Source organism: Pongo abelii, chromosome 6 (assembly GCF_028885655.2).
Source record: "Pongo abelii isolate AG06213 chromosome 6, NHGRI_mPonAbe1-v2.0_pri, whole genome shotgun sequence".
NCBI classification, from domain to species: domain Eukaryota; kingdom Metazoa; phylum Chordata; class Mammalia; order Primates; family Hominidae; genus Pongo; species Pongo abelii.
Window position 1 is genome coordinate 68,072,154 of NC_071991.2, and position 17,125 is coordinate 68,089,278.

A 17,125-nucleotide genomic window follows, 5' to 3' on the forward strand; every position below is an offset into this window, starting at 1 on the left:
GTCCATACATCAGTAGGCAGGTATGAAAGGGGCTTATGTAAGTAAATAGTTTGCTGTTACTTTCTTCTGAAGTTTAAGTTGTCTAGCTTTGGTTGCAGGGCTTTATGAAAGCACAGCTTAGTTTTCAGTGACTCCAAATTAGGAAATATTGGGAGAAAAAGAAGGAAAAAAAATGAAAACATTATTTTGAAGACTTGTAGCCAAGAAAAATTAGAGTTTGGTCCAATCTGTAGAAAATAACAAAAATTGAAAAACGTTAGGCAAGACTAGAATCTAACAATAGGTGTACTATGGTTTTTCAAACATATTTTTTCTCTCTCCAGTTTCCCATTTTTATTAAAGACAAATCATGGTTGGACTGATTTGCTTTCTTATACTTGTCCTGATTATTTGTATACAGTGCAGCAAGAATAATGATTTTTTTACATTGGCTTTTAAATTGGCTTTGATGGAACTTTATTCCATAGAAGGAATCTCAGGTAAGACTTTTTTAAAGCCGAGCCCAGCCATGGATTTGTACCATCAAATACCTATGAGTTGGGGAATTCCTCTCCATGTGAGGTTCCAAGATAAACTTGGGTCTCCTGGGCCTGTTAGAAAGTGACAGTCTTTTCTTACCACAGGTCAGGAATGATGTGTAGGGACTGTGTAGACAAGGCATGAGGCCAGTTTTCCCAAGGGGCTTTTATTTGCTGTATAAGTCAATTGATTCCTTAAGGAAAAGCACACCATCCCAGTCAAAGCCTTAGTAAAATAATCAGTTTCTCCAATTGTGTCCTGTTATGAATGAGAACAAATTCTTATTGTACTTGTGCAAATAACTGTTTTGCCATAAGTTAAGAATAATCCCAGTTTCCAAATTCTCCAGAAATCAGGTAGAAAGAAACAAATATGTTCTAAATTTTGCTCACAGGAGTATACAAATTTGTTAAAAGCTGTCAGTAGCTCAAAAGAAACGTTTCCTTGACTCTGAAAAAAAAAATGAAACAAAGGATCAGCAATGTTTTAAGCAAAAAGTCAAAAAGATTCCTTCAATCTTTATTAGTTCAGTCCATGTAGTTAATTCCTGTTCTGCTTGATATTCATGAACATTTCAGTTCTCCATGAGCCCTGAAAGTTTTTCTTCTATTCTGATGTCACAGTCTCCAAAGTTATCAGAAACTTGTGTTCAAGAGCACCTGTTAGAGTTTTATGCTGATTATAAAACTACATTTTAAAGTGGATCAAAACAAGACAATAATTGTCCGTGGATGACAAAAAGTTTTAGAGCAGCCAGAGTCAAAGACACAATTGACAAGGATATTTGTTACCTCTGTGGTATACAATAATTTAACATAACAATTATAATTATTACTGATAATGTACAATACATCATATCAGAATTATATAATTTTCCCATAATTTTGGAACACATATCAATAATATATTTATACAAATCAGCCCAAAGAAAACCAAACACCATTTCATATTTGACAAAGCCGGCCATATAATTTTTATAATAAGCCAAATTATGTCATTTCTGGACTTTAGGGAACCTAATATCTTAAAGTATTAATTAGGTAAGAAAAAGATATAATTTATAATTTGATTTTGGAAAGTTCATCAAATATCAAAGGCTTAAAACACTTGATATCACACTTCATTGTAAAATAAGTAATTCATTTGACCAAAGTGATAAATTCAAAGATTTTTTTAAAAGGTGAAAACTTCATTCTTTGAGAGAAAAGACTTAGTTTTCCAAACAATAAGCCCCAATAAAAACAGCACAAAGCCAATTAAATTTGTTTTTCAAAATTTCATAATTTATAAAATTCCAATTTTGACCATAAAATATAACTTCCATAAGCCTTTTATAACCTTTATAACCTTTATTAGATGTCAGTTAATTCTTCAAGAAAACCTTCTTAAGCTGACAAAGGGGTCCATATGCTGGTCTTGCATCAGTGTGCCCTCGACATTAATAATTAAATTATAGAGAAACTGAACTTAATTTATCTCTCAAAATCGGCCACTACCAACTCACACACCTACCTCTTCTGCAATAGTTCCTGAGTCTTGAGGAGTTGAATAGCTTTAATTTCTTGCCTTGTGCCTCAGGACTGCAGTTTATTTTTATTGGCATCTTCTACCAGGCCTGAAGATGATTAAAAATTACATAAGCAAACATCATTCTGCCTTGGGCTGGGTTTATAGTTTTGTGATCCTTATGTCAAATTTTGACACCTTATAGTATTTGGTGGGGATAATTATGAAACTGTTTGATTAATAAATGCAAACAAAAATCTATGTTGGCAATTCTTAAGACATTTCTAACATTACTTTACCAATAATTGTAAAATTTACATCATAAAGTATGGAGAGAAAAATTCTGTTGTGGTAAAGGGAAATTAAAATGGATTCAATTACCAATTAAACATAAAATTATAGAAATTTTAAAAAGCCTTTTAAACACACACACACACACACACACACACACACACACACATAAAGATCCTATAGCTTTTATTTCAGAACTTTAGCCACGAGATAAATACAAATTCCCTGGCTTGCAAACAAAAAACCTGTTGGATCCAAACAGTGGTTTTTATCTGAATAGAAAAATAACAGCAGATTTAAAGCAGACAGAAAAGAAAAGAGAGAAAAAAGAGAACTTAGGAACTCTATAGTTTGCAGACTGACCTTAGGGATCTTTTTCCTTAATGTAAATGTGTTCAAAGACCATATTACTTTCATTTTACATAAACTCTGGCAAGTAGATGTGCCATAAAACCTACGGAGTGCTCGAAAGGGGGTCATTTGCTTTGTTTTCTCCTCAACACTTAGATTATTTGTTTCCACTTTTTTTCTTAAAAGGAAGAACTGAGCTGTGACCTAGGGTTTTTGTGTGGTGGATTGATGTGTGCTGCTTGTGGGCAAGTCATTTCCACCCTCTTATGTGTCTCAGTTTCTCTCTCCAGAAATCTATGACCTGTGAGAGGGCTCAAAACACTGGGTGATCAGCCCTTATATGCTTTTCCTGGATGAGCCTTTTTAAAAATGAATTTTGTTGGGGATTTCCCTGCAGGGCCACTGGGGATCAACCTCCCAGACACTCCTACAGGGACCCCAGTCACCCAAGGGCACCTTTCAGCTGAGAAGAGCAAATGCCCTTTTTCTTCAGAGCTGTGAAAATGCAGTCTCACATTTACCTATGAAAACAACAGTTCAGTTTCTCATGCAAATGCACATAGACAAGACTAATCAAGATTAATGTTGGGAGAAAAAGCAATAGAGAAGACCCCTTAGGATGCATCTCCAAACTAGAATTAAGATCCTTAAACAACTTCCAAGGAGAAAAAAATAAATAACAACAGCCAAGACCACTCCCTGTGAACTGCTCAGCCACCCCTAACTTTGTAGCTCCCTTTTACCATTACACATGCCAAGGTCAAGTCCTCTCCCAATACAAGGTAATCTCTAGTACCCAAGCCAAAGAGATCAGGTCATGCAATACAGGAAAACAGAGCTTTAGACCTAAGAAAATTCTGCCCATGACTCTTGAAACTACACAAAGAAAACAAAACACCCCAAAACAGGTGAGTGGCACCTTTGCTCTGATTTCTTGAAAGGGGTTCAAGTCATTAGAAGTCTTCTCTAGATGTTTTTGGTACTGCAGATGGCAAAATAGGAAGGAGGTATAGGGTGGAAGAAAAGTAAATAAAAGAACATTTTTTGTTTGTTTGTTTATTAAGATAGGAAGCAAACACAGAAAACAAGCACATGGTTTTTTGGTTTTTGGTTTTCTTCCCTCTTTTGCAGCTGTGAGGAATTTTAGCCAAATTAGAGAGGCTTTGTTACCCATAATTTGGAATTCTCACTTGGATTTGACCAAGTCAGGTAGAGTTGGTCAAATCTGATGGAAGAAAGACGGAACCACCACCAACACCAAAAAAACTCAACAATATGATCACTGAGCACTGTAATGGTAAGGAGAAATTAAGACAGCCAGTTGTTAAACTTTAGCAAACACAAAACCCCAATTCATCTACTTAACTAGGAATAGGTCTCAGGCTGAAGACTGCTTTTTACCATCCTAGAAGCAGGGGAAAAAAAAAAAAAAAAAAAACTCAAACATCTCAAACTTGTCTTCCCTGATAGGAGTGAGTTCACACTCCATAAAGGAGTTACCTGCCTTCCATCATCATGGAAGCAGGAAATCTTGCCTTCCTTGTTGGAAGCAAGTAAAACTCCAAAAAAGGAGAGTTGTACAGCAAAATAAACTTTAGATCTTGACCAAATTTTGGGAGGTCAGGGATTCTCTGAAGGGGGTGCTCCTAGACCTCAGCAAATTATCCTATTGGTTTGAGCCATAAAGTTAGCTCATGCTGGTACCAAGCACTGGTAGCAGATTTGTCAAAGATCAGGGCATCTCCATTCAGAATCCCTTCATGATTGCCAAAATGTGAACCCTGAATATCTGAGACAGGTCCCAGTTAATTTAGAAAGCTTATTTTGCCAAGGTTGAGAACTTGCTCCTATGACACAGCCTCAGGAGGTCCTGACAACATGTGCCCAAGGGGGTAGGGGCACAGCTTGGTTTTACACATTTTAGGAAGACATGAGACCTCAATCAGTATGTGTAAGATGTCCATTGGTTCAGTTCGGAAAGGTGGGACAACTCGAGGCAAAGATAGGACAACTCAAAGCGGGGAGGGGCCTTCCACGTCATAGGTAGATAAGAGACATATTGCATTCTTTTGAGTTTCTGATGAGCCTCTCCAAATGAGGCAATCAGATACGCATTTATCTCAGTGAGCAGAGGGGTGACTTTGAATAGAATGGGAGGCAGGTTTACCCTAAGCAGTTCCCAGCTTGACTTTTCCCTTTAGCTTGGTGATTTGGGGGCCCCAGGATTTATTTTCCTTTCACACATTCTAAAAGGGTTAAATAAAAGAGAATGATTAATTGGACTATGCTAAAATGATACTATAATTTCTGTTCTTCAAAAGACACTGCGATGGTTAATATTAGGTGTCAACTTGATTGGATTGAAGGATGCCTGGATAGCTGTTAAAGTATTGTTTCTGAGTGAGTTTGTGAGGGTGTTGCCAGAAGAGATTAACATTTGAGTTGGTGGACTGGGAGAGGAAGACCCACTCTTAGTGTGGGTGGCCAACATCCAATCAGCTGCCAACTTGGCTAGAAGAAAGCAGGTGGAAGGTGGGATAAGCTGGTTTGCTGAGTTTTCTGGCTTTCATCTTTCTCCCATGCTGGATGCTTCCTGCCCTTGAACATCAGACATTAGGTTCTTCGGCCTTTGGACTCTTGGACTTACAGCAGTAGTTTTCTCGGGGCTCTTGGGCCTTTGGGCACAGGATGGAGGCTGCACTGTTGGCTTTCTATCTCCTCAGCTTGCAGACAGGCTATCATGAGACCTCACATTGTGATCCTGTGACTCAATTCTCCTTAATAAATTCCCTTTCAGATAAACAATATCCTATTAGTTCTGACCCTCTGGAGAACCCTGACTATTCACACACCGTTAAGAAACTAAACTATATAGTGCATATAAAGTTTTTTTAATAAATGCATTGTGAAAGAATGTATAAAGAAGATAAAAATGACTCCTACAAATCAATAAGAAAAATGTAAACAACATAATAGGTGGGCAAGAGACTAGAAAAGGCAATTCACACAAAAAAAGATCTAAATACCCCCTAAATATATAAAAAGGTGTTTTAGTGGTCATCGTGACACGCAATACCAAATGTTGGAGAGGACATGAATCAAATGGAACTCCTATCTTTAGCAGAAATTACTAAAGCTACTAGCTAAAGACACATATCCGATGATCCCACAATTTCATTCTTAGACACGTATTTGACAGGACACCTGTGTTTACCAAAAGACAATGACAATATTCATGTCTGCAATAGAATAATAGCTCGAAACTGGAAATATCCAAGTGTCTATAATAGTAGAATGGACATAAAAATTATGGTATACTGACACAATAGATTACTGCTTAGCAATGTGAATAAATGAACAATAACTATAGTTAAAAACATGGATGGATCCCATACACATACTTGAAGTGAAAGAATCAGATACAAAACAGTATTTATAGGAAGATTTTACTTAATTAAAAAAATTCAGAACAGTAATTTATCCTTGGGTATTAATTATTGGAAGGGGGAGAAAGGAGTTTTCTGGATTCAGATAATAGTCTGTTTCTTCATCTGGTTGCTTGTGCCACACAGATGTCATTTTGTGAAGTAAACAGAACAAGCCGTACACATATGATTTGTATATTTTCTGTATTTATTCTACATGCCAATAATAAGCTAACTTAAAGGTATTTTCCAAGGATCTATATTCAAGTGATTTTATATACTGATATTCATAGTGATTCACAGTTGAACATTTCTTTTGGAAAATACTTTGGAAATATCCCATCTTTCAATGAGGAACAGAAACAATGCTGTTGGCATTATTTTGGGCTAATTATACCACAGTAAAAATAAAATACCAATCCACATGTGAATTCAATGTAACTGAGTGGTAACAAACTGTATGCACTGATGAAATTCAAGAGTATTGTTTCTTATCTGAAGGTCTCAACGTTGGTTTTTGGTTTACCGTTTTCTAAGTGGAAATTGACAGTACACATTCATGTCCTGGAGCATACTCAGCACTATGATTTATAACAACAAGATGCCCTTGTGGAGAGACCATCATTTACCAATACAGCTCCCCTGAGAGCCTCACATTTCTCCCTAGACCTTTCCCCTTGGATAGTTTTTTTAATGCCTACTAATGTATTTCCTTATAAACTTAGAATTTACATAAATATGCTTTATTCTTTCCTTTAATTTTATTGGCATATTTATTATCTGGAGCTATATATAAGAAGCTTAAGAGTACAACTAGTTCTCCTTTAATTTAATATAAATGGAAATGGTATAATGAGCTTTTGGCCAATATTCTCTTAATGAAAGGGAGCCATCAACGATCTTGTTGATTATACCTGAGGTTGAGTTACCATTTTAAAATGGACTAAACCTTTTAGTGGAGAGAAAATACCACATTAAGGAGGGTAAGTTATGGTTGGAGCACCTACTCGTCTAGGGAGCTGTCCAACCTGACTTTATTTCAGGCACACTGTGATTAAGTATAGCTCATTCAGAACTAGCAAGAATGTTGTCTAGAAAAATGAAGTTTTCCCCTTGCATGTCATTACTTGGCTTCAAGTTAAATACACATTGTAGTTTTTGGCATTTTGTAACATTGTTATGAAATACATAAATTACAGGATAATATTTATAAAAATATTTCAGTATTTATTTTATTTAAAAGTTTCCAAAATTGCAATAGCTCTTTTCTACACATTTTGTATATAATTGATTAGTAGAAGGCCACTGAAAATCTTTTTTAATGATAATTATGGGTTGGATTCACTTCAAATTTTTTATGGTAAATTTGAAGCTATCATAAAATATTTCCTTGGCTTTTTGTGCTTTGAGACCTGTTCTTAAAGGTATACCTGCTAAAAATTTCCCTGGTGTACTTCAGTATAAAGTAGACGACAATGAAATAACTCTTTTGCATCTGTCTATTTTAACAAATCATAAGGGCAATTTTTTTTCTCTATAATGCTAAAGCACTAGTGTATAAAATATTTTGTTAGTTTTAAAGAACTACATGTAGAAATGGAACCAATTTTGCCTTTTTATATTTATGCACAGCATTGGTACAATTACATAAACACAGGACAGATCTACTCAGTCGAGGAGTTTGGTATATAGCTATTTATTTGTTTCTTTATTCATTCATTCGAGGCCTGGCAGTGTTTTCTATACAGCTGTTAAAAATGAGGAAACTACAACTTACATCCTCAGTGGGAGATAGATGTGGGAACAATCAAGGACAGTGCATTAACACAAGGCTGTGGAGGTGCAAAGATCAAGTGCATGACAGAAGGAGAGGAGCAGTGACTTGACCTCTGGGGTATCAAGAAAACTTCTCACAGGGTGTTCTCAGTGTAATCCTAGGTCAGCAACATCTCAGTCTTTTCTGGGGCTTGGGTTCCCCTCAGTATCCTTCTTGCAATGAAGAGCTCTGGGCTGGCACTGGAACAACCTATTTATTAAACCTTCCAGCCTCTACCCACATTTGCATCAGAAATTCTAGGGGGCCTCAAAGCAGATTAATTTGCAGGTAAATTTACTCTTGTGGGAAATTGCGTCAGGAGTTAAATGGAGTTACAGAGCCAGAAATCAATGAAGTATTTTTCTTATATTACAATTGAGGGCAATGGAGTGTATAAAATTATACCTTTTCTTTAACAACTTTTGTCTGCTGTAACATAGAAAAAAAAATCCTTTGATCTGATTCAAAAGTAAACACCACCTTTAGATCCCATGATCCCACTAGCAGGTGGTTCTCAAGGTTTCCATCCCTGAGTAATCATAGAGGAATTATGGAGCTGAACCTAGGTTAGAACATTAGCATTCACAATATATTTCCTGATTAGAATTACTGGTGAGCTATTACATTTAGAAGGGCACAAACAGTAAAGAAACAATTCTACATATTACATATGTAGAAATATATAATTCCCATTCAGTGATTACTTTTTGATATACAAAATGGTCTAGGCATATACCTCATTTTATCTTACCTGCATGGTAAGAACTATCCAGTCTTACAGTTGGAAATTGAGGTTCAAAGAGGTTACATAATTTCCCATACTCACAAATATAGCAAATGGCGGTTCTGGAATTTGAAATGAGTTCTGTTTGGCTATAGATAATACACGCTCTCCCTAAGTAGTGACTATACTGTATAGTCTAAGACAGGTTTCTTTTACTGAGATGAATAGACTACTAGTGTCAGAATCATCTGGGCCCCTTGATAAAATGCAGACTCCTGATCTCCACCCAGACTAACTGTAATTTTAATAAATTGCTCAACTGATTCTTATCCAAAGTAAAATTTGAGACCACAGGCTAAACACATTTCTTTTATAGTTGCTCAATACATTTAAATTTACCTCATTATATTTATTTAGATGACTGACAACTTGGCCTTCCTCTCTTCTTTTTAGTGCAAGGAATACAAATAAAAAGATCCCAAAATAGCAAACCACTCAGCAATCATTACTGTCATTGTGATTCTTGGATATACAAGCAAAAATGTAGCAGAAGTTTTCCTCAAAAATATTAAAAATATTATTGAAAAAAACCAAGTTGGGCAACCTAAGGAACATAGATTGTCTTCTTGGACATTTGCCAGTTATATTTGTAACAATGTTGACCTTTTTTTAACTTGTATTTTTGGTTCAGAGGTACATGTGCAGGTTAGTTATATAGGTAAATTGTGTGTTACAGGAGTTTGGTATACAGATTATTTAACGACCTATTGAGAACAGCAGGAGGCAGCCACATGGCTAGGCAGATAGGGGTGGGTCCCCAGGAAAACCCCACCTCCAAGCCAAAGGCAGTATTAAAGCCTGAAAGCCAAGCTACGAGTTAAATCCTCAGAATGGATTAAGAACTTGTCTTCTCATTTGGTTCACTTTCCTCTTATTGGTCCCCACCCTTCACCTATTTTACATATAACTATCATTTCCTAATTGGTTTTCTACACTGTTGTGCCCACCTTTGAGTGATGCCTTTGCTTTAACGTTTTTTGCCTACTCACAAACCAATAAGCATGCACTACCCATTCTGAGTGTATAAGAGGACCCAGACCCAGCCACAGGAAGGGGACTTTTCTGCCTTTGGGTAAGGGAACTACCTTCCGTGTCACTGCTTTGCTGTGAGCTTTCCTTTCACTTAATACATTCTACTCCACTCACTCTCTGGTGTCCGTGTGCCTAATTCTTCCTGGTTGTGAGACAAGAACTCGGACCTAGCTGAGCTAGGGAGTAGAAAGATTGCAACACTATAAGGCACTAATGCTTATTACCTGGGTGACAAAATAATCAATGTTGACTTTTAACAGAACTTGGCAAGGGGTTAAGCCTGGATATGTCTCTTACATGAGAATATATATACCATTACCTAAATTTAAAACACATCCTTGTATGTGCTTGTCACTTTCTGGGCAGTCTAACTCCCTTAAAGCACTAGAACAGAACCTAATGTATTCCAGAATGTGGGCCTAGAAGCCTTGGGTGATCTGAGGTACTCCGAAGCAAGTTATGATAGGTCCAGATGACTATGGCCAGCCAAGCAAAATTCCAGTGGAATTTTGATTGAAAGAAAACTAATTTAAGGGCAGTTAATTGGACCCATGAATTTGAAGAGATTCATGGGCAAATAAATGAGGAAGCCTACTTATTCATAAAATATTTATTGAGCAAGTTTTATGTGCCTGGCACATAAAATGCTAAATGCTAAAAATTTAACATGCTAATGTTAAATTGAAAATTATGAACAGATTAAAAAGTCCTCAAGTAGTTCAGACACTGCACTGGAGACACTAAAGAAATGTGTGGCATTGGTTCTTTTTTTACAAATTTTATTAGGAGATTAATGAGACAAGATTTACAGGCATGAAATAATTATAAAATAATTGTTTTAAGCCTAACAATATTGAATAAAAATGTTCAAAAGGAGAAATCTAGTATGTTTGAAACATTGGGCATTTAGTGATTGAATGTTTTTATACACATATTCTCTCTTACTAATTTTCACAAAATTCTGTGAAATGGATATTACAATCTGTATTTTAAAGAAAATGAAACCTTATCAGGTAGTAGTGAGGAATATATACACACATAAAATTATTACCATCAATACTCAATTGTAGCAGCAATAGTACTTTTCCACATACCCAGCCAAGTAAAATGCAGAGTTGTAATTCAAATCCAATTTGTTCATCTCCACATTATACCTGTGCTCTTTCTGCTATACCACAATACTGCTTCCTTGTTTCAGAAAAGAAAGATGACCAATATGGATTGATATATTCATCACTAGTCTTTGTAAAAGCAAGAAAGAGTAAATGGAATATTAAATTGAACTTTGGACTTTTGAGCGCTGCTAAACAGCAAACATCCTTTTGCACCAAAATCAAAGAAAGTAAATAAATAAGACCATTACACTGCCAGAATACAGCCAGTCTTCATTTAATTCTTTTTTTTTTTTTTTTTTTTTTTTTTTGAGATGGAGTCTGGCTCTGTCGCCCAGGCTGGAGTGCAGTGGTGCAATCTCAGCTCACTATAACCTCTGCCTCCCAGGTTCAAGCAATTCTCCTGCCTCAGCCTCCAGAGTAGCTGGGATTACAGGCACGAACAACCACGCCCAGCTAATTTTTGTATTTTTAGTAGAGCTTGGGTTTCACCATGTTGGCCAGGCTGGTCTTGAACTCCTGACCTCAGGTGATCCACCCACCTCGGCCTTTCAAAGTGCTGGGATTACAAGTGTGAGCCACCGTGCCCGGCCCATTTAATTCTTTAGTAAGACATACCACACCAAATTTTCACTGACCTTCTAGATGAGGAATTACCTTAGGATTCCCGGAATCTGGGCATGGTAAGATAAAACAGGACAACCACAAGTGTGAGGACACTTCAAAGTGCAGCTTCAAGCAATGAAGGGCAGCTATAAACTCCTGGGAAACAATAGCAGGAGATGAAGCAGCTTGGCATGCGGGTTGAGTAATGGATAAGGAGGACTTTGGCAAGGTCACTAACAAGTTGTGCAATAAATGACTATAGCTGAAAACTCAGGGAGAGGATTTACATGGGCACAGGTATAAAGGAATGTTCCCGATTCCTTGTTTGGCCTGTTGAGTCACCCACAGAACTTTCCACAAGACAGTTGCTATCCTGCTGCCCTTTGTTTCAGGCAAAGGCTCAGAAACAAGTGGTAAAATAACAGAATTTCGGAAATGATAAACATTTACAACTTACAAAAAAGCTTTAAGGACCATGATATCTACTTACCGCTTAGCAGATGAGAAAACTGAGACACAGATAAATTAAATGTGTTGCTCAGAGTCCCAAGGCTACTAAGGGGCCACTCAGCCCAAAACTTGGCTTTCAATTCCACTCTGGGACTCTTTACACTGTTCTTGTTGCTATTATGCTGCCCAGAGAATGGGATGTTTCGGTTTATTAAATAAAAGTCCTTAAGTATACAAACATAGAAGGACTACATTTCTAATTCTCAAAAAGGGGGAACAAAGTTACATGGAATCCTAAAACTACCCTGAACAAAGCTGCAGTTGCTAGGATCTTACAGAAGATTCATCCAGGTCCAGCCTTCGAGGTGATCACAGGTCTCCAGTAGTCTGTCTACATCTTTCTCAGGTAATGCCTAATGAAATGAATTATTCTAATATTGCTCTTTGCAAATACTTACAAATTAATTTATCTCCTTCTGAAAGGAAAGTAAAAATGAAATATTTTTCTATATATTTTGTTACTTTCCTCAGGTCTTTGCTTAAGTGTCACTTTGCAGTTCACTTCCTTGAACACCTGCTTTATGTATTTATTTAACTTATTTTTATTTTTTTAGAAATAGGCTCTCACTCTGTTACCCAGGCTGGAGTGCAGTGGTATAATCATAGCTCACTGCAGTCTTGAACTTCTGTGCTACAGTGACCCTCTCCTCTCGGCCTTCCAAAGTGTTGGGATTACAGAGGTGAGCCACCCTGCAGGCCAAATAGCCACTTTAAAATTATAAACCACACCCCACAATCCTTACCCTTCAGGCACTTGCTAGTCCTTCTATCCTGTTTTTTCCCCCTCTAAAGCAATTATTACCATTGAACAAATGGTAATTTACTCTTTGTGATATTAAATAAATGCATCCTTTATGTTTGCTTAAGATTTCAGATTTAATTCATTTTTTTTCTTCCTGGATGTATGAGAGACTATGCTCTGCCTAAGATGACATTATTAAACTTTTCAGAAATCATCAAAAATTTCTCAGAGTCTAAGTACATTAAAAATACCCTATTAATTTAGCACTTTCCTTGACAAAATTCTTCTTCTTCTTAAGGTCATAAGAGGAAATACTGAACAATCTTGAACAATCCAGATGTAGTCACACTGAGTGAATCTGTACAGAAATCCCAGTTAAAAACAATGACAACAATAACAAGTCCCTGAATACTGTGAGAAGATACCACGGATGCATTCTTGTCCGTATGACCCACATAATCCAGGTCCCATGGCTTGTTTCTCAGTTTCTCTGTCTTCAATCCTGGAACTCTGTGCCAGTTTTGTTATCTAGCTGTGTGCTCTCAAAAAAACCTGATTTTCAAAACATCACAGCTACGAAACACAACTAAACAAAACACTCCTACGAGTGTTTCCTCCTGCCAGACTCTGAATCATTTAATATACATGAATTGAAAACACAGACCCGGGAGCTGAGAATATTTTAATGTCAACAGGTGAAGGTGGTGGGCTTGTGGTGGGGGTCTCTCCCACATCCTGTCTCCTCTCAGCCCTTCATTTGTTTAAATACTGGTTGAGGCCAATCATGCATCGCAGTGTTGGTATTGCCTTATTCCCACAGGGCTTTTGGTTGAAAGCAATGCAGAAATGCAGCAGGCAGGTTTCTTCGGGGCTTCTTGGAGATTATCTGTCTGCCTGTCAGTCTATCTCTCTCTCTCTCTCTCTATCTATCTATCTATCTATCTATCTATGCACACATATATATGGAGTTCCTGCAAACTTAGTTCATTCTCAGAGAAAAATCTAGCTAATATGAGTTACCTTTAATATTGGTTCCAGAAATAAAAATGTATTTCCCCTAATTCTAATAATTTGGAGAGTTCACTGGAAATTTGGCTGGGGAGAATTCTATCTTCATCAGAAACCTGAAATCAAGAAATTGACTCACTCTGTAATTGTTTAATTAATCATACTTTTACTATTATTCTTCTCAGAAGGCATTTCAAATGAAAAATAATTATGTGTAAAAGTCCTCACAAATGGCTGAACACAAAACCTATGCTGCTAGAAAAATATTGATGAAAAATGTGGAAGTTTTAAGATATTTCTGTAAGACCAAAGATTATATATGAATCATTGAATAGAAATATAATTATAATCCATCCCCCAAAACAGACACTTTAATTTAAATTTTAGTTTTCATAAAGTGGGGATTTGATCTGAAAAAAAAAAAGAGCCTTGGTGACATGGAGCACCTGTCACTTAGGATACCAGGAGGGGAAGGAGTCCCTCTCTGCCCATTTGCCTGATCCTAGATAATTGCTCAATGTCAGAGATGGCAGTGTGGCCACCAAAAACAGCTTCGTTTGTGGACCAGTTATACTTCACATTCTGGGTCTCTGGACTTCAGTGGCAATGGGAGATTCTGTTGGGGAGCTTGGATGGCACCAGGACTACAGAACCACTAACATGACTAGAGCTACACAAGGGTTATTAGATGGGATGTGCTTAATTGTGATGTCTTTTGTTAACAGTAGTACAACTCAATAACAAAACAAAACAAAACAACAAAACAAACAAGGGATTCCTTTCAATGTGAGAGTGGTTTTCCCATTCTTCCTTGTCACAGTAACCAAGAGATACTGTTAAGAGTGAACAAGCATCCTTTGGAGGAAATTATCATAAAATGTGAAATGAGGGTCTCATATCATTTATTTTGATTATCCAATCCTATTTGGTGGATGAAAAAATTACAGAATGGGGAAAGGAAGGGAAACCGATTTCTTTAGCCTCCTGAATTCTTCAGTTAAAGCAGGTGCAAAGAAAAGGTGTGTTTTGTTACTCAACACTTACATCCACTCAAGAGCCCATGAGAGAATTGAAATCCCTGCTTACCTTCCTGACACACAGAAGCTTAAAGCAAGTTGCAAGGCTTTGCCACATAGTAATCTGTGCAAATCAGAAAGATTAGCTCATGTAAGACCTCTAACAAGAAAAGGCAGCTACAGCTTTTTTTTTTCTCCAAATTGAAAGAACTATTAAGGATGATATTTAGAAAGATAATTGCTTCTACTTGCCATTTAGATGTTTGCTTCCAAAATCCCTTCAAATACATCTCTTATTTTACATCTAGTATGGAGTGGTTGGGTATTTTACATATTGATTAGCATGTTTCCAGTGTAGTGTTTTCATAAAACACATTACAATCCTGTCCTTGATACCCAGAGCTGGTGAGGAAAGCTGGATGGAGATCTACTGCTGCCAAGAGCACCACACATCGATGGCTCTTGGAAATAGCAGGCACATGCCCACAGCCACCACTTCCTCCCAACCCACAAATGAATGCTTTATATATTAGGGAATTTCAAAATTCTTATTTCTGGCTTCTCTTGAAATGATATGAAGACTCAGCAACACTAAGCTTGCGTTCATCTTTGATGACAATGAACTGGAACTGATTAGTGGCTGCCTCGGTGGCTACTGTCATCACCCTTCACCCTGTCTAGCACTATAAGAATTTTCATTTGCAAAACAAAGCCTTGGCATATCGCAAGTAATATATGTCACAATAGATTTCCTCTTAGGTTCTACCTTTATGGAATCTACCTCTGAGTGAATATTAAGTCAGTCATTCATCAAGAAGTATTTGTTGAATGAATATGTTATTGCCCTTTATTTACCTATGAAAACATTTTGTGGTGCTTCTGCTTGATCCAAAACATGAAACAAGTACACTGTAAACCTTAAAAAATAAAGTTCTTGCCTAAGCCTTCATAGCAATTACAGTACGAACCTCATTAGTTATTTCATTATCATAAATTCTCATTTTATTGTCCTCTTTCATGTATATTTATCATGTCTCCCCAATGAAACTGTAGCTCATCAAAGATCAGGATGTTTGTCTTACACCTTTATGATCCCCCATGGTGGTTTGCACATGGCAATCATGGAATAAATGCATATGCATTTATTTCAAAGCTATGTGAAGCAGAAACATCCCAATATCCTCCAACTGTAATGATGGTGCATTGTCTGAGACCATCCTCCTCTGCCTTCTCTTCCTTTATAGGAATAATCCAGGGCTGAATCACACAAAGCAATGCCAACCAGTTTTTCTAGATGTGTCTTCTATTGGCTTTTTTCCCTCAAATCACAAGAAGGCTCCTTTGAAACAGGCCCTGCCAGAAGCATGATAATGATCAGGCTGAGATTATAATGAGCATGCAGCGTTGGAACACAGCACTGGTTACTGGCACTTACATGTTCACACCAGGCTCTGCCAAACCACATGTGCTCCAATACAAGGAGCTTCCTCTCAAACACTGGGCAGGCTCACAGGCTGCTCACGCAAGGAGATGAATCAAGAGCCCTGAAGGCAAGTAATAAACTCCCCTCTTCTTGGCATAGGCCATAGTCTAAAATGGATACAAATTGATTCCACAAAGATAGATAATGATCTAAAGTGAATGCACCTAGACTCTCCCCATTGAAAAAGGAGCCATTAATAGATTGAAGTAGACTAGGTTGAAATGGAAATTTTACTGTTGGTTCAATGGGTTTAGGCAGTGTGTGGCCATGGTCCCATAAATATGACATGATGACGTGGGCAAGTGGGTTTAAGAAATCTAGGCTTTTTCCTGATACTTTATTTTTGTCTTATCTTGTTCTGGTACAGTACGTGGTATATTGCAAGTGCCCAACGACTGCTGTTGGATGGAACTGTCACTTTATTGTTAATAGTTACAATACTTAAATAGAATCTAAATCCTCATACTAAAAAAAGAGAATTGTCAGCTTTAGAGAAGGCAAACAGTTGCTGGTGAAAAATACTATAACTACATTCATACATAATCTAAAACAAGATGATTTTAAAATCAAAATGGTATTGTTTCATCATAAGTAAAAACAAGGAAGATTATATTGATGCTCTCTTTTACTGCCTAGGTCTGTTGGGAGTTTTACTGAGTTTCTCATGGGATGTTAGCAATGCCGTTTGAATATGGTTTAATTACATTAGAGTAACATATGCAGTGATAATCAGTTCAGTAGGTAAGGGATTAATACAATAAGAGAAGAAATATTTATGTGGGCCTGGTTCTCATAATTTCTTTTCCCCTGTATAACCCACCATTGGCAATTCTCTTACAGTCCTCTAGAGTGACGTACATGGAAAAGAAACAAAAGTGACAAGATCTCACATGCATTTGTGTCCAATGAGTTATAAGGCTTGCC

At 37.0% G+C, this 17,125-nt stretch overlaps 1 long non-coding RNA gene across 1 annotated transcript in view; it reads right to left on the reverse strand.

Annotated features, from left to right (window-relative positions):
* Positions 1–1,801: 1,801 nt before the first annotated feature.
* Positions 1,802–17,125, reverse strand: part of LOC134761769 (uncharacterized) — a 213,933-nt gene continuing 198,609 nt past the window's right edge. The window contains exon 3 of the long non-coding RNA XR_010140867.1: positions 1,802–2,134. This is a non-coding gene — a long non-coding RNA (uncharacterized LOC134761769). The remainder of the gene's footprint in view (positions 2,135–17,125) is intronic.